Source organism: Mesocricetus auratus, unplaced genomic scaffold (genome assembly GCF_017639785.1).
Source record: "Mesocricetus auratus isolate SY011 unplaced genomic scaffold, BCM_Maur_2.0 Super-Scaffold_100008, whole genome shotgun sequence".
Lineage (NCBI taxonomy): Eukaryota > Metazoa > Chordata > Mammalia > Rodentia > Cricetidae > Mesocricetus > Mesocricetus auratus.
The window spans coordinates 15,657,355-15,677,140 of NW_024429192.1; the positions used below are offsets into that span (position 1 = coordinate 15,657,355).

Sequence of the window (19,786 nt, forward strand, 5' to 3'; positions counted from 1 at the left end):
CTTCGAGTCAGAGAAGTGTGGCAGGACCTAGCCAAGGAAACCACATGTTACATGTTATCGTGTCTCATTATATCAATAAAAAAGTAAATAAGACATATATGCATATAACAAGAATTAATGAACAGAGAGGGATTTCATTCCAAAGAAAAAGGGGTAGGTTTATGGGAGGGTTTTGAAGAATGGAGGAAAAGGAGGAATGAGTATAATTATAAAACACTCTCGAAATAAGATGAACAAAACAAAATAAAGGTCACAAACTAAGAAACACAGCAACTTGTCAGTTAAAATAATAATATTAGACAAGGAGTATGGATTCTATAGTATGTGTGCTGTCAAAAATGGGGGTCCAAAAATATCACTTTTATAATGAGTAAGAAATTAATATTATTAAAACGCTTAAACCAGGATATTCCTGGTTTAAAAAAATCAATCTTATCTGTTTGTACTAAGTGAACATTTTTATGTTTTTGAGAATTTTTTGTTTGTTTTGATCATATTAAGCCCCACCCCATACTTTACCCTTGCCCTCTATTCAATTGATTCTGTTTCATTTTTAACATTTTAAGAACAACTTACACTGCCCAAGTATTCTCAGATGTGTATTCTTTCATGTGAGAGTTATTCTCTTTCCACAAGTAAGCTTCTAGAGAAAATAGTTACCTTTTCTCCCCTAAGCTACCTGTTCCCAGGAGTACCATGGCTAGGAGAGGACATGAATACCTACTTTCGTGCTCCATGCTAAAATTTGGTCTAATGTGGACCTCTATGGATTCAGAGTAAGTTGTTGCAAACATTGTGAAGTCTTCTTCAATTCTACCTCATCCATTTTAATTATTCCTCTGAATCACACAAGTAATAGCATTTAACTATAACCAAAACCACTTACATAGATCATTTAACTGAGTTAAATAGTTTTATAGATGTCTGGTGAGATGGTTAACTGTTACTCTTGTAGATGTCTCTACCCCAGTTCAATCACCCACATGGTAACTTACATTCATCCTGAAGTTCAGTTGAAGAGGATACCATGCCTGTTTCTCACCTAAGCTATCCCAGACATGTATGCGCCATTCATACATGCAGGCAAAATGCTCATTTACAGAAAATAGAACAAATAAATCTAAAAATATACTTTTAAAAGTATAAATCACTAGCAATGGTGTACTTCAAATCACAGTATTATGTGACAGAGAAAAGAAATATATGATAAAAAAAAACAATAAGGGAAAACAGGTTCATAATCAAGTCAAAGAAGGTTCTTTGGAAAGACAACATCATTTTTGAACATCTTAACTGTGACAACCTGTAAAATTTTTTCTAAATTATATTTTGAATATTGTTAATATGATTATCATACCAGTTGGCTAAAGTAATTTTCTTATAAGTAATTTAAAATGATAATTATGACTAAAATCATGTACTTGATTTTTCTAATAGGACATATTCTATTTATTAAATACCACCACAAAATAATCATGTTGTAATGATAACTTTTAACATATTGGCTTATTCAATTATTAGTATGATCTTACATTAGCAAGCTATTAAGTGTGTTTTCTTCTGAATGGAATTATTCATAAATCAAAGAGTAAAGAATTACTGGGTTTCTCATTTACATAAACATATGATGAGTTCTTATTTTAAAGATAAGTTCCTGTTTTTCACCTTAGCTGCTTTTTAGCAACCCTATTTGACAGAAGACAAACAGAAGAAATTCACACTGCTTACCAAGTCATAAGTAATGAAGTCTTCAGCACTGATACCTAGAATTATTTTCTCCTTTCAGCATTGTTGGCTAGTTGATAAGCTCTCATTTCTGTTAAGTAGAATAGAAAATAATCTCAATTGTTTAAAGTTCCTTAATATTTAATTTATTGCCATCATCCATAAACATTCCTAGTAATACTGCGAATTTTTTAGAATAGTTTTTTACTCATGTTTTCTTTTTAATTTTCTCTGGGTTAAACCATTTCACTTGCATGAAAAGAGAACATATGATGAACTGTGGACAATAATATAATTGAATTTCAAAATAAGTATTCAGCTAGTAATGTAGCTATGACAAAGCTTAAGAAAAATATGAAGTTTATAACTTATAGCTCTACAATTTTAACAAAATTAAACTACTGCAATCAGATTTTCTTAATTGATTATTTTGAGGCGTCTTACTGAGTCCATTTGCCTGTATTTACTTATTCATGATAGGACTTGAGCATTGTTTCTAATTTATATCACTACTGAAAATGGCATGTATTCATTGACATGTATTCCCTAGAAAAGTGATCAATATCTTACAATCACTGCAAGATTCCTTATGACCACTTTAATTTTAGTTCAAAAAATCTAAGCAAAGAATAGTCAGTGTCCACAGTGATGCTCAGGAAATGGTGAATTGGGTTTAGGGAGAACTAGAGGAGCATCTGCTGGAAAAAAATCTGAATTTCACACTTTAAATTTGTTCTCAAGACTCATAGATTTTGACACATGTGGACTAATACAACTACCCACTGTCTTTCTAGAACTATTTTTGGCTTGTATTGTATGGCCCTTGCAATAAAAATATTGTTGTGGCACCAAGTAAAAGCAATAATATTTGGTCCTGTGGAGATGGCTTAGCAGGTAATCCCACTTCCTGAACAAGAGTTTGGATTTCCAGTGACTACTATAATTCTTGGAATGTATAGAGCATCTACCAGCAATACCAGCAACAGGTAATTCTGCAGAGCAATTTGGATAGCTATACTGTCTGAATCATTGTGCTCTATGTTCAATTGGGGACTATGTAGAGAGAAGCCTTTTTCTTGCTAGCCGCTTTGGTATTTTTCCCCACCAGTCACCTGGGCTCTACCGCATTGTAGTCCCCAAATAAACACACAGGACGCTGTATTAATTATGAAGCTGTTGGCCTTTTGCTTGATTTCTTTCTATTCTGATTTAAGTATTTACCCCATAATTGTCAATCTAAGTATTTCTCTATCCGGATAAAAGTTTCGGCTTCTTACCCCTATGGCAGTTACATCTTGACTCTCTGTGTTTCTTCTACCCAGAGTCCTCCTGAACTCCTAGTCCCACCTATCTTGCTTCCCTATTGGCCAACAGTGCTTTATTGACATATACACAGGACTTCAGCTTCAGGACTACACCTCAACATATATGTGTAGAGACATTGTAGGAAGATTCTCAATGTCAAATTTGACCTCTATACACATGCAGATATGAAGTCATGTGCAGACTAATACCTATTAAAGTGAAGATGCATATACACAAAATATGCATACACATGAAAAAGAAGAAATATCACTATATTATAATATACAATAATTTGAGTAATAGCTGTATGATCCTTACATTGGAAACTATAAACACAGTCATAGTCTTATGCAATTATTCTGTCTTATCTTATAAATATTGGTCATTATCCAACTCTGCCACATAAGAGTCAAGTCTAAAACCTATAATATCTTAACTCTCATTGTCAAATGATGGCTGAAAGAAGAGTTCTGCGTCAGCTGAGCTCAAATTTTTTCAGGTAGTACCTTTATGGGATTCCTCCTGGAGGAGAAACTCTAGAAGGAAATGACTTGATACAAAAGAGGGGTGAGCTAAGTAATTCCAATGAAGTATTTTGTGTGATGCATATGTTATTTCAGCCTGGCTAAGTGATAATGAAGAGATATTATCAATGGGATAAGAGATATAACCATTCACTATAAGCACAGAAAATTATTTGTCTGCAGCTCTGCATAGAGGCCTTGAAGGATGGAGATCAAATGCTTGAGCACAATGATAAAATGCAGTGGGACCTTAAAGAAATTTGAAGCACAAGGGGATTTGGGGCATATAATGTCTTTCATTTGGTATCAATTCAATTAGTTAAGAAAGATACCCTATTAGAACTTAAGCTGTTATATTATGAGCAATTCATTTGATAAGATGATCTTACTTATTGCCTGCATTTTATTCTAAGACATGCTTTTCAGCTGAGTCGGTTTAAACAAGAGTAGACAAGTATAAAACTGATATAAACTGAAAGCTACAAGAAAACATACTTTTGTATGTTCTTAAGTTAAAAAGGAGAGCTTTCAATTTTAAACACAGGACTTTCAGACAAGATGCTGTTCTAAGCTTAAATGCAGTCAATACTTTATTCAACATTGCAAACACAGGAAGTAGGTCAGACCTGGTCTGAAGGTAGCCTGTTAGTCAATGGTTGTGGTACATTCAAGCCTAACTGACTGAATCTCTTTGCCATTCATAACTCCTGATTATCCTGCTATTCATAACTCCTGATTATCCTGCTATCTGTTAAGACATATGTAAGATTAACATACGGATAAGATGCTCCTGAAATACTCAGGCATTTTCTACATTCAAACATTTTATTTAAAAAAATAGTTTGGGAAATAATAGAAATGAAGGCAGAAAGGTAACTGAAGGAAATTATGAAAGGTTAAATGCATTTTAGACTTGTGATATTTTCTATTCACATTGGGTTTATTGAGTTGTAATTCCATGTTGAATTGAGAGGACTCTGCACTGTCGATTTAGAATCCAATTGCAAATACATTATAACCCAAAAGTGAAGGTCAAGTAAAAATGGATTCATTACAAAAAATGATACAACCTAGAAATCAGAAGCACTTGAAATAAATAGATAAATCTTTATCAGAAAAAAATGTAACTAACCAATGAAAAATAAAATACAAAATCCACAATGTCCCAAAGCAAACACTTCCCCATACAGCTCATCCTATAAAGTGTTGAATATCAAAGATAAATATACAAATTCAAAAATATATACTAACAAATTAAAGATACACAGGAAAAATAATTTATTCATGTAGAGATGGTATCAGGACAAAGTATTGAAAAAATTCTTTTATAAGGTGTATATTTATTTTGTCTTTAAGAAAAACAATTTCTTAACTTTTATAGCTACTTTAATTTAAGAACATCTGATGACTCTTTCACTGTAACAGTGCAAAAATAAAGAACAAAATTGAAGCAGTTTACTCCAAAAGGAAAGAAAAAAATAATTATAAGGGCCATCATGGGCACTGGAAAAACAGAAAATATTGAAACAAAAAGGAAGAACCTACATAATTTATCAAATTTGAAAATGTTTTGTTTTATCCTTTATTTCCCCATATTGTTTTCTGTGTCTTTCTTTTCTTTATATTCTACTACAATGAGTATTTTGTTTTGTTTTAATTTTGTTTAATGCTTTTGTTCAGGTTCCCCTTGCTCCACTCCTCCTAACTCCCTGAATCTCCCCTCAGACCCCACCCAAGTCTACTCCTGCTTTGTTTCCTCTTCAGTAAATATCAGGAGTCTCCACAAGACAACAGCCAGATAGGACAAAACAGGGCATGACAAGACAAAGCAAAGCCTTCATATCAAGGCCTGAAAATCAACCCAAGAAATCAGAGATACATTTGCTCCCACTGTTAGGAGTCCCAGAAAACACAAATCCGACAGCCACTGCACGTTTGTAGATAACCTGTTGCAGACCTATGCAGTCTCTATGAGTTATGTGAGCCCTGTTCTGTGGGAAGGTTCTCTTGGTGTCCTCCATCACCACTGAGTTCTGCAGCTTCTTCTACTAAATACCCAGATTATTTCTCATTGTATTTTCACAATGTTTATATTTTGGTTTCTGTTAAGGTTTGAATATAAGTAATCTAAACATCTCTATGTTTAGGTTATGTTAAAAATTTAAGTTACAATTTGCTTTAGGTTTACTTCTATGTTTTAAATTTATTGCTATTTTGTTCTGTTCACATCCTGACATTCATTACATTTTCCTTTGGATCCTTCATGCATTTTTAACTATTTGTATAATAGACTACATTAAACCGTTTTTGAAGTAATTTTTCCTTGCAAGGGTACAAAACTTCCATGTCTTCTTTGGTTTGTGATTTTCTTTTTCTTTTTCGTAAGAAATTGGATTTCAGTATCTACAAATACAGTAGCTCTAGAAGTCAAAGTATACCCCTCAGAGTTTGTTTTGTTATTGTTTCCTGGGGTGAATGTCTTTTCTCTCTTTGCTTTTTAGTGATTGATATATTGAGTTTACTCTGGACATGCATCATCTCTTTAAAATTTTTCATGGAGGGGGTGGTAACAACAGTACTGAATCCTGATATTTCCTAGAAATCATTTGATAGATATTACCTTAACTTAATTGTGTTTGTTTTATGCTATAGATATGTCTGTAAAGTATCCACAGAATTTAGGTACCTAATAAGGGACAAGAATGACAAAGGGTTTTTCCAAGGTCATAAAATGTAATGTTAAAAGGGATTAAGGGGGACTGAGACCCCTGAGAATTAAAGGGAATGAGGTGGGAGAGAACAACTAACAATAGCAGTTTTTGAAAACCTGCTTCTTCAGAAGCATCCTAAAATAAATACATCTATCAGAGAATTTAGATGGAGTCTCTGTCTAATGGAAAAACAACAACCAAACTAAAAATATGTTACCAACTCGACTTACTAGTAACATCACGTTTACATCTTTTTGTGCCATTGGCCAAATTGATCCATTAGAGACTATGCCCCTCCTCAGACAACTTTTACAGGCTATAGTCAGTAAAATTAGCTATCTTACACGATATGATATTAAGACACAATTACTGCAAATACCACATAGCAATGCCACATAAAATGAAGAAATCTAGTTGGTACTCAACTGGAAGCCTCAGTCTTACTGGCTAGAGTTCATCCTGATAGAATACTGTAGACATGCAAATATGGTAGAAAATGAATCACTAATATCAACAAACAGCAAACTCTGAGATATATTAACAACATATCTAAAGGGTATGCCCACTGGTACGGTAGAGGAATTAATTATATGGCATCAACGAACAAGTTTTCTTTTCTTAATTGGATCTATGTTTCTCTCTATGAGCTGGAACTATTACATGAGACTGCTTATGAAACCAAGAATCTAAAACTTGTTTTGGGCCTAGTGCAAGACCTAATTTATAATTCTACTAAATGAACATAGCCAAAAAATGACACTTACTGAAATATTACTATGTGCATATATCAGTGTATTGCTTACCTCTCAACAGAAAACATTCTTGCTGTTGATTTGATTAGCACATCAGCCTACAACTGAAAAACATTCAGACAGTGAGAGACATAGGTGCTTAGCCTGAAATCAAATATCTTTATCACACTTGCCCTCTCAAGTCTCAGAGATCCATGAGGAAGAGGGGGCAGAAAGATTGTAAGGCCCAGAGTTGGTTAAACATTTGAATGAGACAGCAATTTGCAGACACAATAAGGAAAATGCTCATGCAATCTCACAGAGAATATGACAGGAATATGACAACATAACAAGGCTTTACAAAACCTCAAGCCAGATAGCATTCCCAGCATGAAGAAGGAAGTATGTGAAGAAGATCCCACCTCTTGTTCTTATGAAATGATACATGGTGAGAGAAGAAAATCAGTTGAGTGGAACTAGGTTTATCAATCACCCTATAAAGCATGCTTGGAAGCAATTGGCCAACACAAACCGGACTCCATTTTCTGTGTGTTCTTTTATTCTTTTTCTTTTTTAGGAGGAAGTACTTAAAAGACGGGTGGGTAGGGAGCATGGACGATGTCAGGATGTTGGAAGAATGGGAGTACAGTAAAGACTATGACAAAAATATACTTTAAGGTATCCTTTTTTAAAACTCTCTAATAAATTTTAAAAAGGATGAGAAAAGAAAATCAGTCTTTTTACCTGAGATGCTTTCCCACAATTCTTCATCCCTTGTCAGATTTGCTGCTTAACACACTCAATTATGCTCCAAAATGTGTAATTATATTCATGGATACATTTGATATAAAGCATCAGGGTACTTTTGTCTTATTTGACATTTGCTGTCTAGGCACTCTACTATTAAAACAAAATATTATTTTCACAGAAGGATTTCTTGAATGAAATTCATTTCCATTTCAAATTCAAAATTTTGTCAACCACCAAACATGACAGCAGTTTTACAAAGCCACTTCCTTGAAGTACTAGTTAAACAATCTTTTAGGAGGCTTGAAATTTAAATCTCAGTTGAGACTGGAATGAATATATTCACACTTCTTTTTCTAAGTGGGAATCAAAGTAGCTTTTCCAAAGATAGCTTATATTTCAATGTCAATTAAAACAAGAAACAACTGACAAATGCAGCTAAGTATGTAATAGCTAATAAATTCAACACATCACAAAGAGAGAATATCACTATTCATTAAATAAAACTAACACACTCATACACACATACACACACACACATGCACATCAAAAAATAAATGAGTGTTTCAAAGAAAACCTTTTTTTAAATTTTTATCATGAGATAAGTCAATAGATATACATACAGAAGGGTGACGGCTTCTGAATATTCTAACCCATTCTTCTGAAATGTTGAATATTTCATTTGTTAATTGCAGTTTTATGTATTTATGAAATAATCTCCATTACATTTATAACTTAATTAGTATGTTACTTTTGCTCCTATATGGATCCCATTATACTTATGATTGATTCATGTAAACTTTAATAATGTTACATTTTGAAATGATATTGCTAAGGAAGTATGTGTTATTTTATAAAACAGTCCTCTTCAGTTCCCTTGTCTTGTTGCATGTAGAATCTTGAGTGATTTCCCACAAATTGCAGACACAGAGTTGGAAATTTGGTTTGTTTTTATTTGGATAATAATTCACCATATGAATAATTCTCAACATTCTGGCTTCTAATTGGAATAAAAATGAAAGGGTTATGTATACAACATCCAGGGAGATTACAGCTGTTTTGTTTGCTCCGAATATGGTCAGGTATGTAAACAGACTACTCCTGTGCTATCCACCTTACTTATAGAACTGTAAAATAATTCTATTGTGTAAATTGTTTTCAGAAGAAACTAAGTCAGTTTATACATTGTGCAAACCAAAAGCACTTCTGGGAGAATTAGCTGCTTTGCTTGGACTTTACCTGGCCATCTGTTATTGAATTTACTGCCTGAATCAGAGCCTGGCCATCTGTTACTGAATCCTACTGCCTCAGACATCTAAACAGAGTATAACTACTGACAAGTTCACTTGACTAAATGCTCCATTTTCACCTCAGCTTTTAGTGACATGTATTGCATAAAAGTTTCTCAGATATATTAATATTGATAATGCTTTATTGATAGATTAACATTAATATGGTATATTTACATAAGCATGAAAATATACTTTTAAGTTGTGAGTAAATGGAAATATTTTCATGCATGACTTTCTAAACTTTTTTATTTATTGTTTGGATCTTCACAAATTCCCAATCATATCCATCTATACCCCCAGAATAAAACAAAATAAACTTTAAGACAATAAATGGGGTGGGGAGGGAAGAAAGGGAAAACTTCATCATGGAAGCTGCAGTTTGACAAAGTGTGACACACTGTAAACTTCTTTATCCAACATGACATTTTTAATCTTTTATTTATATAGTATTGCATCAGTGAGGAAAAATGTAATATATTTGCTGTAAGTATATTCAATAAATTAGTAAGCCAGACTTAGTAACATGTCATCTTTTTTTGAATTAAAATTATTTTATGTGAAATTCAAGTTGTTCAAAATTACGTTATCTATTTAGAAGCACATCTTTTTATTTAACATTGTCAACTGTATTTTGAGTTATTTCACAGGGGAAAAACTTACAGTCAACATTTCAGCTCATATCAGTGATTTAAGTTTTAAAGCATTGATTTATAGTTAGCATAACGAAAATAGGTGAATTTCAGTTTGAGTTAATGTTGGAGAATCCAAATATATAAATGAGTAATAACCTTAAATTTTTAGGATTGAATACAGAGTGAGTGCTTGGACATTGCTACTAGAGAAATGAGTATTAGTGCTCATTGTTATTGGAAAAATGAGTATTAGTTTTCCTCTAAGAAAAAGAAATAAGCACATCCTATTATAGTATCATAGTTAAAAATGAATATCGGAGAAAAATGAAATTCAAATTTGATGCTTTTTTAGCAGTAAGCAGGACAAAGTGACTTGTTGATATTTTAAAATCCTATACCTGTAGTATATATGATGAGGGAAAATAGTCCAAAACAATTTAGTAAAGATATGTGTTTCAAACATGCATAGTACAGAGATAACTCAAAGGTCATAATTTGTAGATGTTCCTTTATTAAACTTCATTTTTTCAGAGATGCATGCCTCAAGTTTGTAAATATTGATGAAAATTTTGTTTTCTCTCATTATTATCTTTTTCGAAGAAAATGTGCTCTTGGGACTTCATACCACACTAAACAGCAACAATTGAAGCTGAAATGACTAAGATAACACCATCTTGTCCTCATTCTTTGCTCCTTGATCAGAAGTTCTCACATCGCAGTGATGTTTTCCTTGACAAAACATTTGAGATTCCTATGGTCCAGTTTTATTAACCAAAATAAGTATAGCTTATATGAACTTAATATAAAACAAAAATTCAGAAAAAAAGATATAAATCAAATATAAGTATCTGTTGTGTTCTAAATAATTAGTATGCTCTGTCAGAAACAGGTGTTTCGAGGTTACTCTGATCCTAGTCTAGCTTTGATGTATGTATGGTCTGTGTGGATTTAGCCTTTAATTCTACATCCTAGGGCCTTGGCACTAAGAGACTTTGAGGTATGAGACTGTTCTTGGTTGCTGGCCAATAAAGAATCATAGTTTTAATTGGTTTAATCAGTGTGCTTGTCTGTATCTTTCTTGTATGGATTATTACAAAAATGCAATACCCTATGCAGGAAAGCACATTTTTTGAAGCATGGACTAATGTAACATCTAAAATTAAGAAGTGGAATGTGTCCTAAGATACAACTGCAAATTCATACTGTTTGACTTGTTTCATATTTTACTGCTTTGGAATAAGATATGATGCCTTATTTTATCACCTTATGTGGAACACATCTATTTAAAAAGCACATTTGGAAAGTATTGGATATTTGTAGCAATGTTAGCTGAACCTTTTGTAACATGCTCCTTCATTTGAACAGCAATACCTTTTCTTCATAGACTGAGCACAAAGTTCAGTGAAAACATGGGTTACAGTCAGCAATGCATCTGAGTCCTGGAATGCTGATGGTTCAGACATTATGAGCACTTGCTGACTTTCCTGAGGAACCATGAGGTAGACTTCCACTGTCCATTTTGAACCTCTCACAACTACTTGAATCTTCAGTTCCTTGTGATCCCACATCACCTTCCTGAATTAATGAGAACCCTCACAGATGCACACAAACCCATACGTAGATGCGTAAACACACAGATACGTTACATGTATTATACTATATGAGTATCAGTATTGATATTTTCAAAATCATCCTGTGCAATTTCCTCTGCAAGATGTTATCCTGGCAAATTTCCTTTAGCATTGTTATAGGAAAGTCAGTAAACAACCGAAGAAGATCATGGGATATGGTAATAATACTTGGAATTGAAGTGAGAATTTCTTATGTGTATTTAAAATTTCTACAGGATAAGTGTAATCTTCATTTTACTTGTGTAGGTATATGTATACTTTTTTGTATGCGAGAGTTTGGGCGTATATGTGACCCTCTGGGTGTGTTGAGGTCAGAGTAAAATCTTAATCATCCTGGGTGTGTTGAGGTCAGAGTAAAATCTTAATCATCGTTCCTTGTCTTCTAAATTGTTTGAGAATGCTTGCCCTTGCTTCCCATTGATTCTGCCAGTTTGGGGAGGTGGTGGCTTAGAACTTCTAGAAAGTCTCCTGACTTCATCACCTACTTATGTTCATAGTACACCATGATCTATCTCATCTATCTTTTGCATGTGTTCTGAGGATTCAAGCTTAGGTCCCATGATAGTGCATCTTGGGGTTTTCCTACCCAGCCATGATTGCAGCCATATCATCTTCATTTAAAGGAATGACAACTAAATCTTCTGGAAATGAAGCATTTATCTGGAGTTCCAAAGCACTAAAGAAGCAGGCTTTACATGTCTCTGTCTGACCCTGTTTCAAATACGTTCCTTAAAAATAAACAACCAGAGAACTCCCTTCATGCTGGAATTTTCACTGTTACAAGCTTTTATTTTCCTTTGAAGCTTTTAACAAGTTTTATTTTTGAATTCTGTTATCATCCCCAGCACCTCCTGCATCTGCTCTTCTAAATGTACAGAAGACTAATCAACTTAAAACCTAACCAAAGTTGAGTTTTAGAAGTAGTAGAGGTATCATAGTTTTACAAGACCAAATAAGACAAAATAAATTAATAATAAATAAAAGAAATACAGTACCAAGAAAGTGTTGAAAATTGTTGACATTTTTTTAAACATGAAAGGGCTAGAAATAAAAATAGATGCCATTTAATCATTGTTAAATACATCCATTCTCTCTTTTTCTCAAACATTAATTGCTTTGTAACCTAATATCTGAGCAGAAATTTCCACCAAACACAAACTCTAGAAACAAATAAGTTGATGCATGTTTCTAAAACAAGCAAGTTAATTAGCAGAAAAATGAAAGAAAGTCGTTGAACAGAATATTTATTTGATACCAATAACTCAGGCATTTTAAACTGAATGTTTCTACTTCATACTGCAGTGTGCCAGTACAGGAAAATCTGGAGGTTTGCCACTTGAAACAGGGAAGGTGTCAAGCCTATAAATTACACTTAATTATCAAAAATAAAATGCATAAAGTGACTTTCACACTCTTGGGTATAAAACACATCAGTGATTACCATTAGACATTCCCTTACAGCTATAATTCAATCACTTGATTTTACAGAGTCCTCAGAGTATCCAATTTCCTTGGCCCACCTGTTTCTTTCTCCATATAACTCATTATCCCTATTATTCCTTTCACATTGACTCCTCAGTTGGCACATTTCCATACTCTCCATTACGTTTCCCAATAATCTCATTAAGAGAGTTCAGCTCTTCGAGTAGTGCTTGATACACCAAGCATGGAGCTGGCATTCGACTCACTGCCCCATGGGCCATTCTCAAGTGTTAGAGTAGAAATACCATGACTTCTGTTTGCTGTTCAAGGGCTACGTATACAGCCACATTACTAAGATCAATTATAGATCTCATGATCTAGACAATGGTTTGCAACATCATGAGAGTTTGAAAAGAATAGTGTTCTGCATATAGGTCATTGACTGAAATATCAAGTGCCTCTTACATCAAAGTGCTAGCAACAGAAAACCTAGCAGAAATAGTACTTCAGGATCCCTTTCTGATTATATTCGGGTATTGTTTAGCATAATATCAAAGACCTGTGTATCTCTGCAGACTAAACACCACAAAGGCCCTGTTTGTGGCATGAATAGAAATGAAAAGATACAAAATGTTTCATAACATTCTATTTTTCTGCTTGCAATTTGTCTTATTCTTTTATTTGAAGTCATTTATTTCTTTCATTTTCAATGTATAAGGAAATCAGACATGTTTTTAAATGACAGCATTCTCTGAAATGGAAAACACATCTACCCAAACTTTAGTGGAATGTAGCTGATAAAGAAAACACACCACGGCTCCCTCTACTACCTCCTGCCAAGAGAACAGGTATTTCCTGCCTGCTTAGACAACATGCTATCAGGGACACTTCTCAGAAGTAGCTTGAAGCGACAGGAGAGCTGCAGGTGTGAAGGCAAAGGTGAAAGGTCATTGAGAAAAAAGGAATTGTTCAAGAAGGTCCAGACAACAGTTGTTGGCCTGGCATTCAAAGTGTTTTATAAGGCTTGAGTCAGTGGCAGAAGGTGGAGTGCATAGTTCTGACAAACTCATATTGTTTTTCACGCATGACACATTTATAATTATTTTAAAAGTGCACTTTGTTTCATAGGTGCCTTCTGTCTAATACTGAACAGAATTTCAATCCTCAGAAACAAAATTCACCTCTTCATTAAATCCCTATTTTCAAATTCAAGGAACACATTTAACAGTCAATGCACTTGAGCTTTGAAATGCAATGAATTTCTCTTCTTGGAAGGAAAGGAAACGTAATGATAAAATTATTCCAGCAGTTAAATATGCTAAAATAGCTAACCCCGAGGCTGATTTCAAGGACCCTCTGTCAGTAATACTTGAGAGATACTATGCTTTCTGAGAAACATATTTGGTTATGTTGAGGAATTCAGGCAATTCTATCATTAATCTTTAAAATGATTACACAGTTCCTATCACATCATTCAGTTTAACTGATAGCAGGGTTTTGTTGTGTTCTTGTTTTTTTGTTTTTTTGTTGTTGTTGTTTTTTGGGTTTTTTTTGGTTAATTTACAGAAAACCATAGCCAAACTTGGTCAAGATTTTCTAGGAATATTTGGAATGGAAAACTCTAAAAAGAATTTATAAGTAAACTGCCAGTATAAAACAAACAAGAAAATGAACAAAGACAGTCTTGTGATTTGACTAAAATTTGTTGAGAGGGGAAAAATAAATGACCCAGTAGCAGATATTGGGGTTCAGCTTTCAACCTTAAGATCAGAAAGGCTAAGCAGCCAGACACTAATTCTTAATTCCATCTCAGGTTGAAAGGGCTGATCCTGTTGCCGTGAGCTCTCACCAAGCATCAGAGTGCTGTCTCTTCTCAGTATAGCTGGAGAATAATCCTGAGACTTACAACTGAAGAACCTGCTCCTATCTTTTTTACCTCTATAGTGTTGGGATTAAGGGTGTGTCATTCCAAGTACTGAGGTCGTCTTTAGGACTAGATCAATTTCATGTAACTCAGTGTGGCTTTCATCTAACAGAGATCTGTCTACCTTGTAATCCTGAATCTCGGGGCTAAAGGTGTGTACCTCCGCTGCTTGTCTTCTGTAGTTAAATAGTGTAGCTGCTTTGCTACGTAGATAACCAGTGGCTTTAATAAATCATAAACAATATATCAACACAATTACTAATTTATGTGATCCTTAATTTATCTTTCAATTGATATTCCTCTCAAAGTTAAATAACTAAATCCTGAAAGTTATATTCAGATAAAATACCATAAGCTGGTAAAGGGTTCATAACATATATTTTAATTTTGCTTCTTTGTTCTCAAACTATTTTCTAATCTCCAATAGATGGTGTATATAGAAACAATTTGACTTCAGTGAATTAACAAAGTGTTTAATGAGTGGAAATATTATGCTGCTGTATTTATTATTCTCTCAAACAGTTTTGGAACATGTATTAACACTTGCCTACATGCTAGAAAATAAATGAGCACATATTTTCCATAAGACAGTCTATAACGTTTCTTTTTGAAAGGTCATAATATGGCAGGAAGCCTCATGTATAAATATAGCAAATAATTCTATTTATTTAAAAGGACAGACATGTGTTTTAAGTGGCAACTTTCAAAGTTCTCATTAAATCATGCCAGGAAAATAAATTACTGAGGCATTGGGAGCTTTGAAAAATGTACTTGTGTAAGAGAAAGCAAGAAAAATATGAACTACATAGTGACATTATGTTAGAAAAATTGTTAACTGCAGATATATATAAAGGTAAAGGATTAATGAAAATAAACTTCCATTCCTCTTTCACATTTTTTCTTTAGAGAACTTGGTTTAGTTATATGATATCTTTTCTTATTAGTCATATTGTTCATTTATAGTAATTCTTTTATGCACAGTTTTTACAGAGTTTTCATGGGGAAAATTCTATTTGAAATCTACATTACAGCATGTGATATTTTGGAATTGCTCTTTATATATTTATATAATTCCATTTCTTCTATGATATTGTATATGTGAGAAATAGAAAAGGGGGAGAGAAGAGTGAAAAGGAGAAGAGAAAATGGAAGACAAGAAGAGGAAAGGTGAGCTGATAAAAGAAAAGGGAAGAGGAGAAAAGAGGAGAGAAGAAGGAATGAAATAAAAGAATCAAGAAAGGAAGGTAGAGGTAGAAGAAATGTAAGCAGGAAGGGAAGATATTTTAATAACATAAAATGAGAAAAAGTTAAAGATGTATTTATGTGATTGAGAAACATAAATTTAAAGAAACATGTTCATATTATCTATCCTCTTACTACAGTGGATGTATTTTAGTAGAAAAAAATAATCAAACAGGAACAATCAGATATTTCAGTTATAAGTTATTCATATGTTGCATGAATAAGTTACTAAGCCATGTTTGTGTACTGAAAAAATTAAGTAAATAAATGGTTGAGGTGCACATGTTGATGGCCTATGGAAGGTAATTTGTGGCTGACTATGAACATTTGTATGTCATATGCTTCTTATACTTAGCTCTCTGTGATGTGCTAACAATATCAAGAATTTGATAAACTTGTGGTTAGTGTTTGTACTGTTCGTTTGCAAACTCACTTTGGGGCTTATCATCACACTGTTCTGTGCTGGTTACAAAATAAAGAGAAATTGTACAATTGGAAAATGGCAGTTATTGTTTCCTAAGGGTTTTCAAAACTAGAAATATTAATATGTTATGGTTCTTTAAAGCATCTGATTCTTACAATGTCTCACAGCAAGACTGGCTAAACATGGGTTAAATATTAAACATGGAAAGTAGATGAGAGAAAACAACCTCAACCCTTAAAAAAAGAACTACATGCAATAAAGGAATACTGAGAACAATAGAAATAGTCTTCCTTGGGGATTAGCCACTAGCTGGTTATCCAATAAACAAAAGGTAATCCTAAAAAAAATGTGCAAGTAACATTACACAGATGGAGGAAGTTGAAGTATGCAAAAATAATAAAAAGGATGTTAAATGGCTGAAATGATGTAATTTTACTATAGTCTTATAAAATAAATAAATAATTTGAAAATGTGAATCAACTTCAGAGTTGAACATTAAAAATACTGACATCTGCAGTCCTTTAATATCTGAGAAATTATTATAAGAGAATGTACAGAATACACAAACTTGTTCCACCAAGTACCCCTGTATGTAGGTTGTATGGAAGCTGCCATAAGTCTCTGTGGTTTCATACCTACCTCAGTTCTGTTGTCTTATAGTGCCTTGCTTCCTTTGTTCCTTAATTCCTTCTGGAGCTTCTAATATGTTCACCTCATCTTGAGGGTTCCCTGGTCCAGAGGGAAGGATTTGATGGAGACAACTTATTTTGAACTGAGTTTTACAGGGACTCTCAATATCTGCATGTTGTCTAGATGTGGGTCTCCATATTTATTCTCACAAAAATCTAAACAAGAAACTGTCTTGTATCTGATGAGTTCAATACGGGAACTATTCCTTGTGTATGATGGTGATAGCCAAATAAGTTCACTGAATGGAGGAAGTTCTGGGAAGATATCTGAGAGAACAACACAATGTTCTCAAGACACAGCAGGTTGTCCCTCTCTGATTCAAAAGGAAAATTATACATGATTCACTGGTGATGGGAGATGTCATTCTGTAAATCTGTCTCTTATTGGTTGTTGAATAAAGCACTGTTGGCCAATAGGGAGGTAAGATAGGTGGGACTAGGAGTTGAGCAGGATTCTGGGAAGGAGAAACACAGGGAGTCATCATGTAGCTGCCATAGGGGCAAGAAGTTCAGACCCTTTTCTCTGGTAAGAGAAATACTTAGATTAACAATTATGGAGTAAATGTTATTTGGGGACTACAACGTGGCAGAGCCCAGGCAACTGGCGGGGAAAAACCAAAGCAGATGGCAAGGAAAAGGCTTCACTCAACACACTGGTCTGCAAGTATCACTTGTTTTAACAGATATCATGAAGGTGCTGTCTCATGACACTCTTCATGCCAAGGAATGGTTGTCAAGATAGATAAGGTACTGTTGTGTTGGAAGATAAGCTCATGGGATATTCAAGTGAAAACCAATCACAAAATCAGTAAGCATGTAGATGACAATGTTTCTTGTAAGACTTAAAGCAGAATAAAGCAATGGTCTCCTGAGAGATGGCTGTTTGACAAACAATATCAACTTTGAAACACTTGAAAAGTTCTTTGAACACAACTTGCAAGAACATAGTGGGCTACTCAAGGATCTGATTGAAAATGCTCCAGGAAGAGGAAATTGATAGCATAGTATTTTCAATCACAAAGAACCATGGGTTTTCCATCTAAAAGGGAAAGGCAGAGAATTTGTAGTGTGTGGCCATGTTGAGTTTTGGGTACAAGTAGTGTCAAAATTTCTTGATTAACAATTTAGAAGGATTTTAAACTAGTGAAATAAAATTTTAAATAAAGTTTCACAACACATAGTTGTTTAAAGTCTACATAATTTACTTAAATCTGTTCAAGTACTCGAACTATAGCAGATAATATCTCAAAATTTTCCACAGACACATACTAATAACATTTCTAAGTAATATTTTAAAATATTTGAAAAACACAGCAGTTGCAATTTCCCCCCTCTTGCAAATTGTGGGTCAATTATAAATCCAAATCTAGCATTCATGTTCTTCATGCATGGCAAGGTATTTATTGAAGGAATGTAAGATATTAGACTGACAGGCCAAAAAAAATCTTTTTAATATGGGATTGCTAAGCAGTTCTCTAGTTTTTGCATTATTAGTTTGTAAGACTATTTTTCTTTTTTGAAACCAATATTAAATAGGCATTTTTTTCTTCTAACACTTGAGAAGACTAGGGCATAACTTTATTTCAGATTTGAAAAATTACAAGTGTACTTTAGATATCTAAGGTGATGCAAATTCACCAGGGGAAATGGGAGTCAGAATATAGTCAACACTGATAGAGTCTAACCATTTGATGCTTAACCACGATTGACGGCTTTACATGAAAAAGATGGGACAGAGAGAGTGATGAAAGGCTTTTCTGCCTTCTACTCACTCAAAAGGAAGGTCCTCCTTGAATGCTTCTGACACCTGTCAGCCAGCCCGTTTCCACATTCTGTTTGCAAGGACGCGAACTTCTCTGGTGTGTCCTCTACTTCCTCTAAAGTGGACTGAAACATCTGAAACTTCAAACCAAAAATAGCTTTTCTTGCTCACTTAATTTACCACAGGTTATCTCACAACAACACCACCAGAATTAACCTTAGCCTGTGATAGGAAAGTTAAGGGTGCGAATGGTTTGTAGAGTAATGAAGAATGGGCTGGCCACCAGTCCGTGAGGAGGGTGAGTGTTGATAGTTCAGTCAGAAGCAACCCAGGTGTGTTTGCTGATAAGAACAGTAAAGAAACAAAGTGCTGAGGAAAGGATACTTGTTTGTTTGTCTATTTCTATAATAAAACACTAGGCTAAACTTCAGACAAAACAAGTTTCCTTTTACCTCAGATTTCCAGGCTGAAGTCCGTGGTTGTGGGAAATGAGGGCACCAAGAGCTTGAGGCAGCTCACCCGTAGCACTGACATCTGGTAGAACACAGCAATGTGTACTGCTGTTCATAACGTTTTCTTCATTTATACAACATAGGTTACACTCACAATTAAAATGGGTCTTCCCACAGAAGTTATAGCAGTTACACCAACGGCCGTTTCCAGGCAGTCGCAGAGGTACATTCCCGAGTGATTCTACATTCTTTCAAGTTGACAATGAAAACTAAATAGCACAGGGTGATTCACCAAGAGTGAAGCTACCACATATTGAATAGGTGTATAGAAAGAAATGGAACAATTAGGTTCCATTTCACTGACAATCTTATTTCATGAACTCAAAGGAAAAATAATAAAGACTATGATGTATACAGAGCAAGTAACTGGGAAACAAATTCAGGAATTAACAATGTGTGTGGCTGCCCTAGATTTGGTCTCTAGTGGGAAATTAGAAAGAAACATCGAGAAAAATGCATCGTTAATGAATATAAAATAATACGTAGAGTAACACAGAGATTAATTCATTAGAG

The 19,786-nt window shown here is 34.0% G+C and overlaps 1 long non-coding RNA gene across 1 annotated transcript; it reads right to left on the bottom strand.

Moving 5' to 3' along the window:
- Positions 1–1,734: 1,734 nt before the first annotated feature.
- LOC121141766 lies at positions 1,735–19,396 on the bottom strand. Its single transcript, XR_005878706.1, has 4 exons — positions 19,214–19,396; positions 18,772–18,901; positions 7,069–7,121; positions 1,735–1,816 (listed from the first exon to the last, which is right to left on the bottom strand). It is a non-coding gene; the product is annotated as an uncharacterized LOC121141766 (long non-coding RNA).
- Positions 19,397–19,786: the final 390 nt, after the last annotated feature.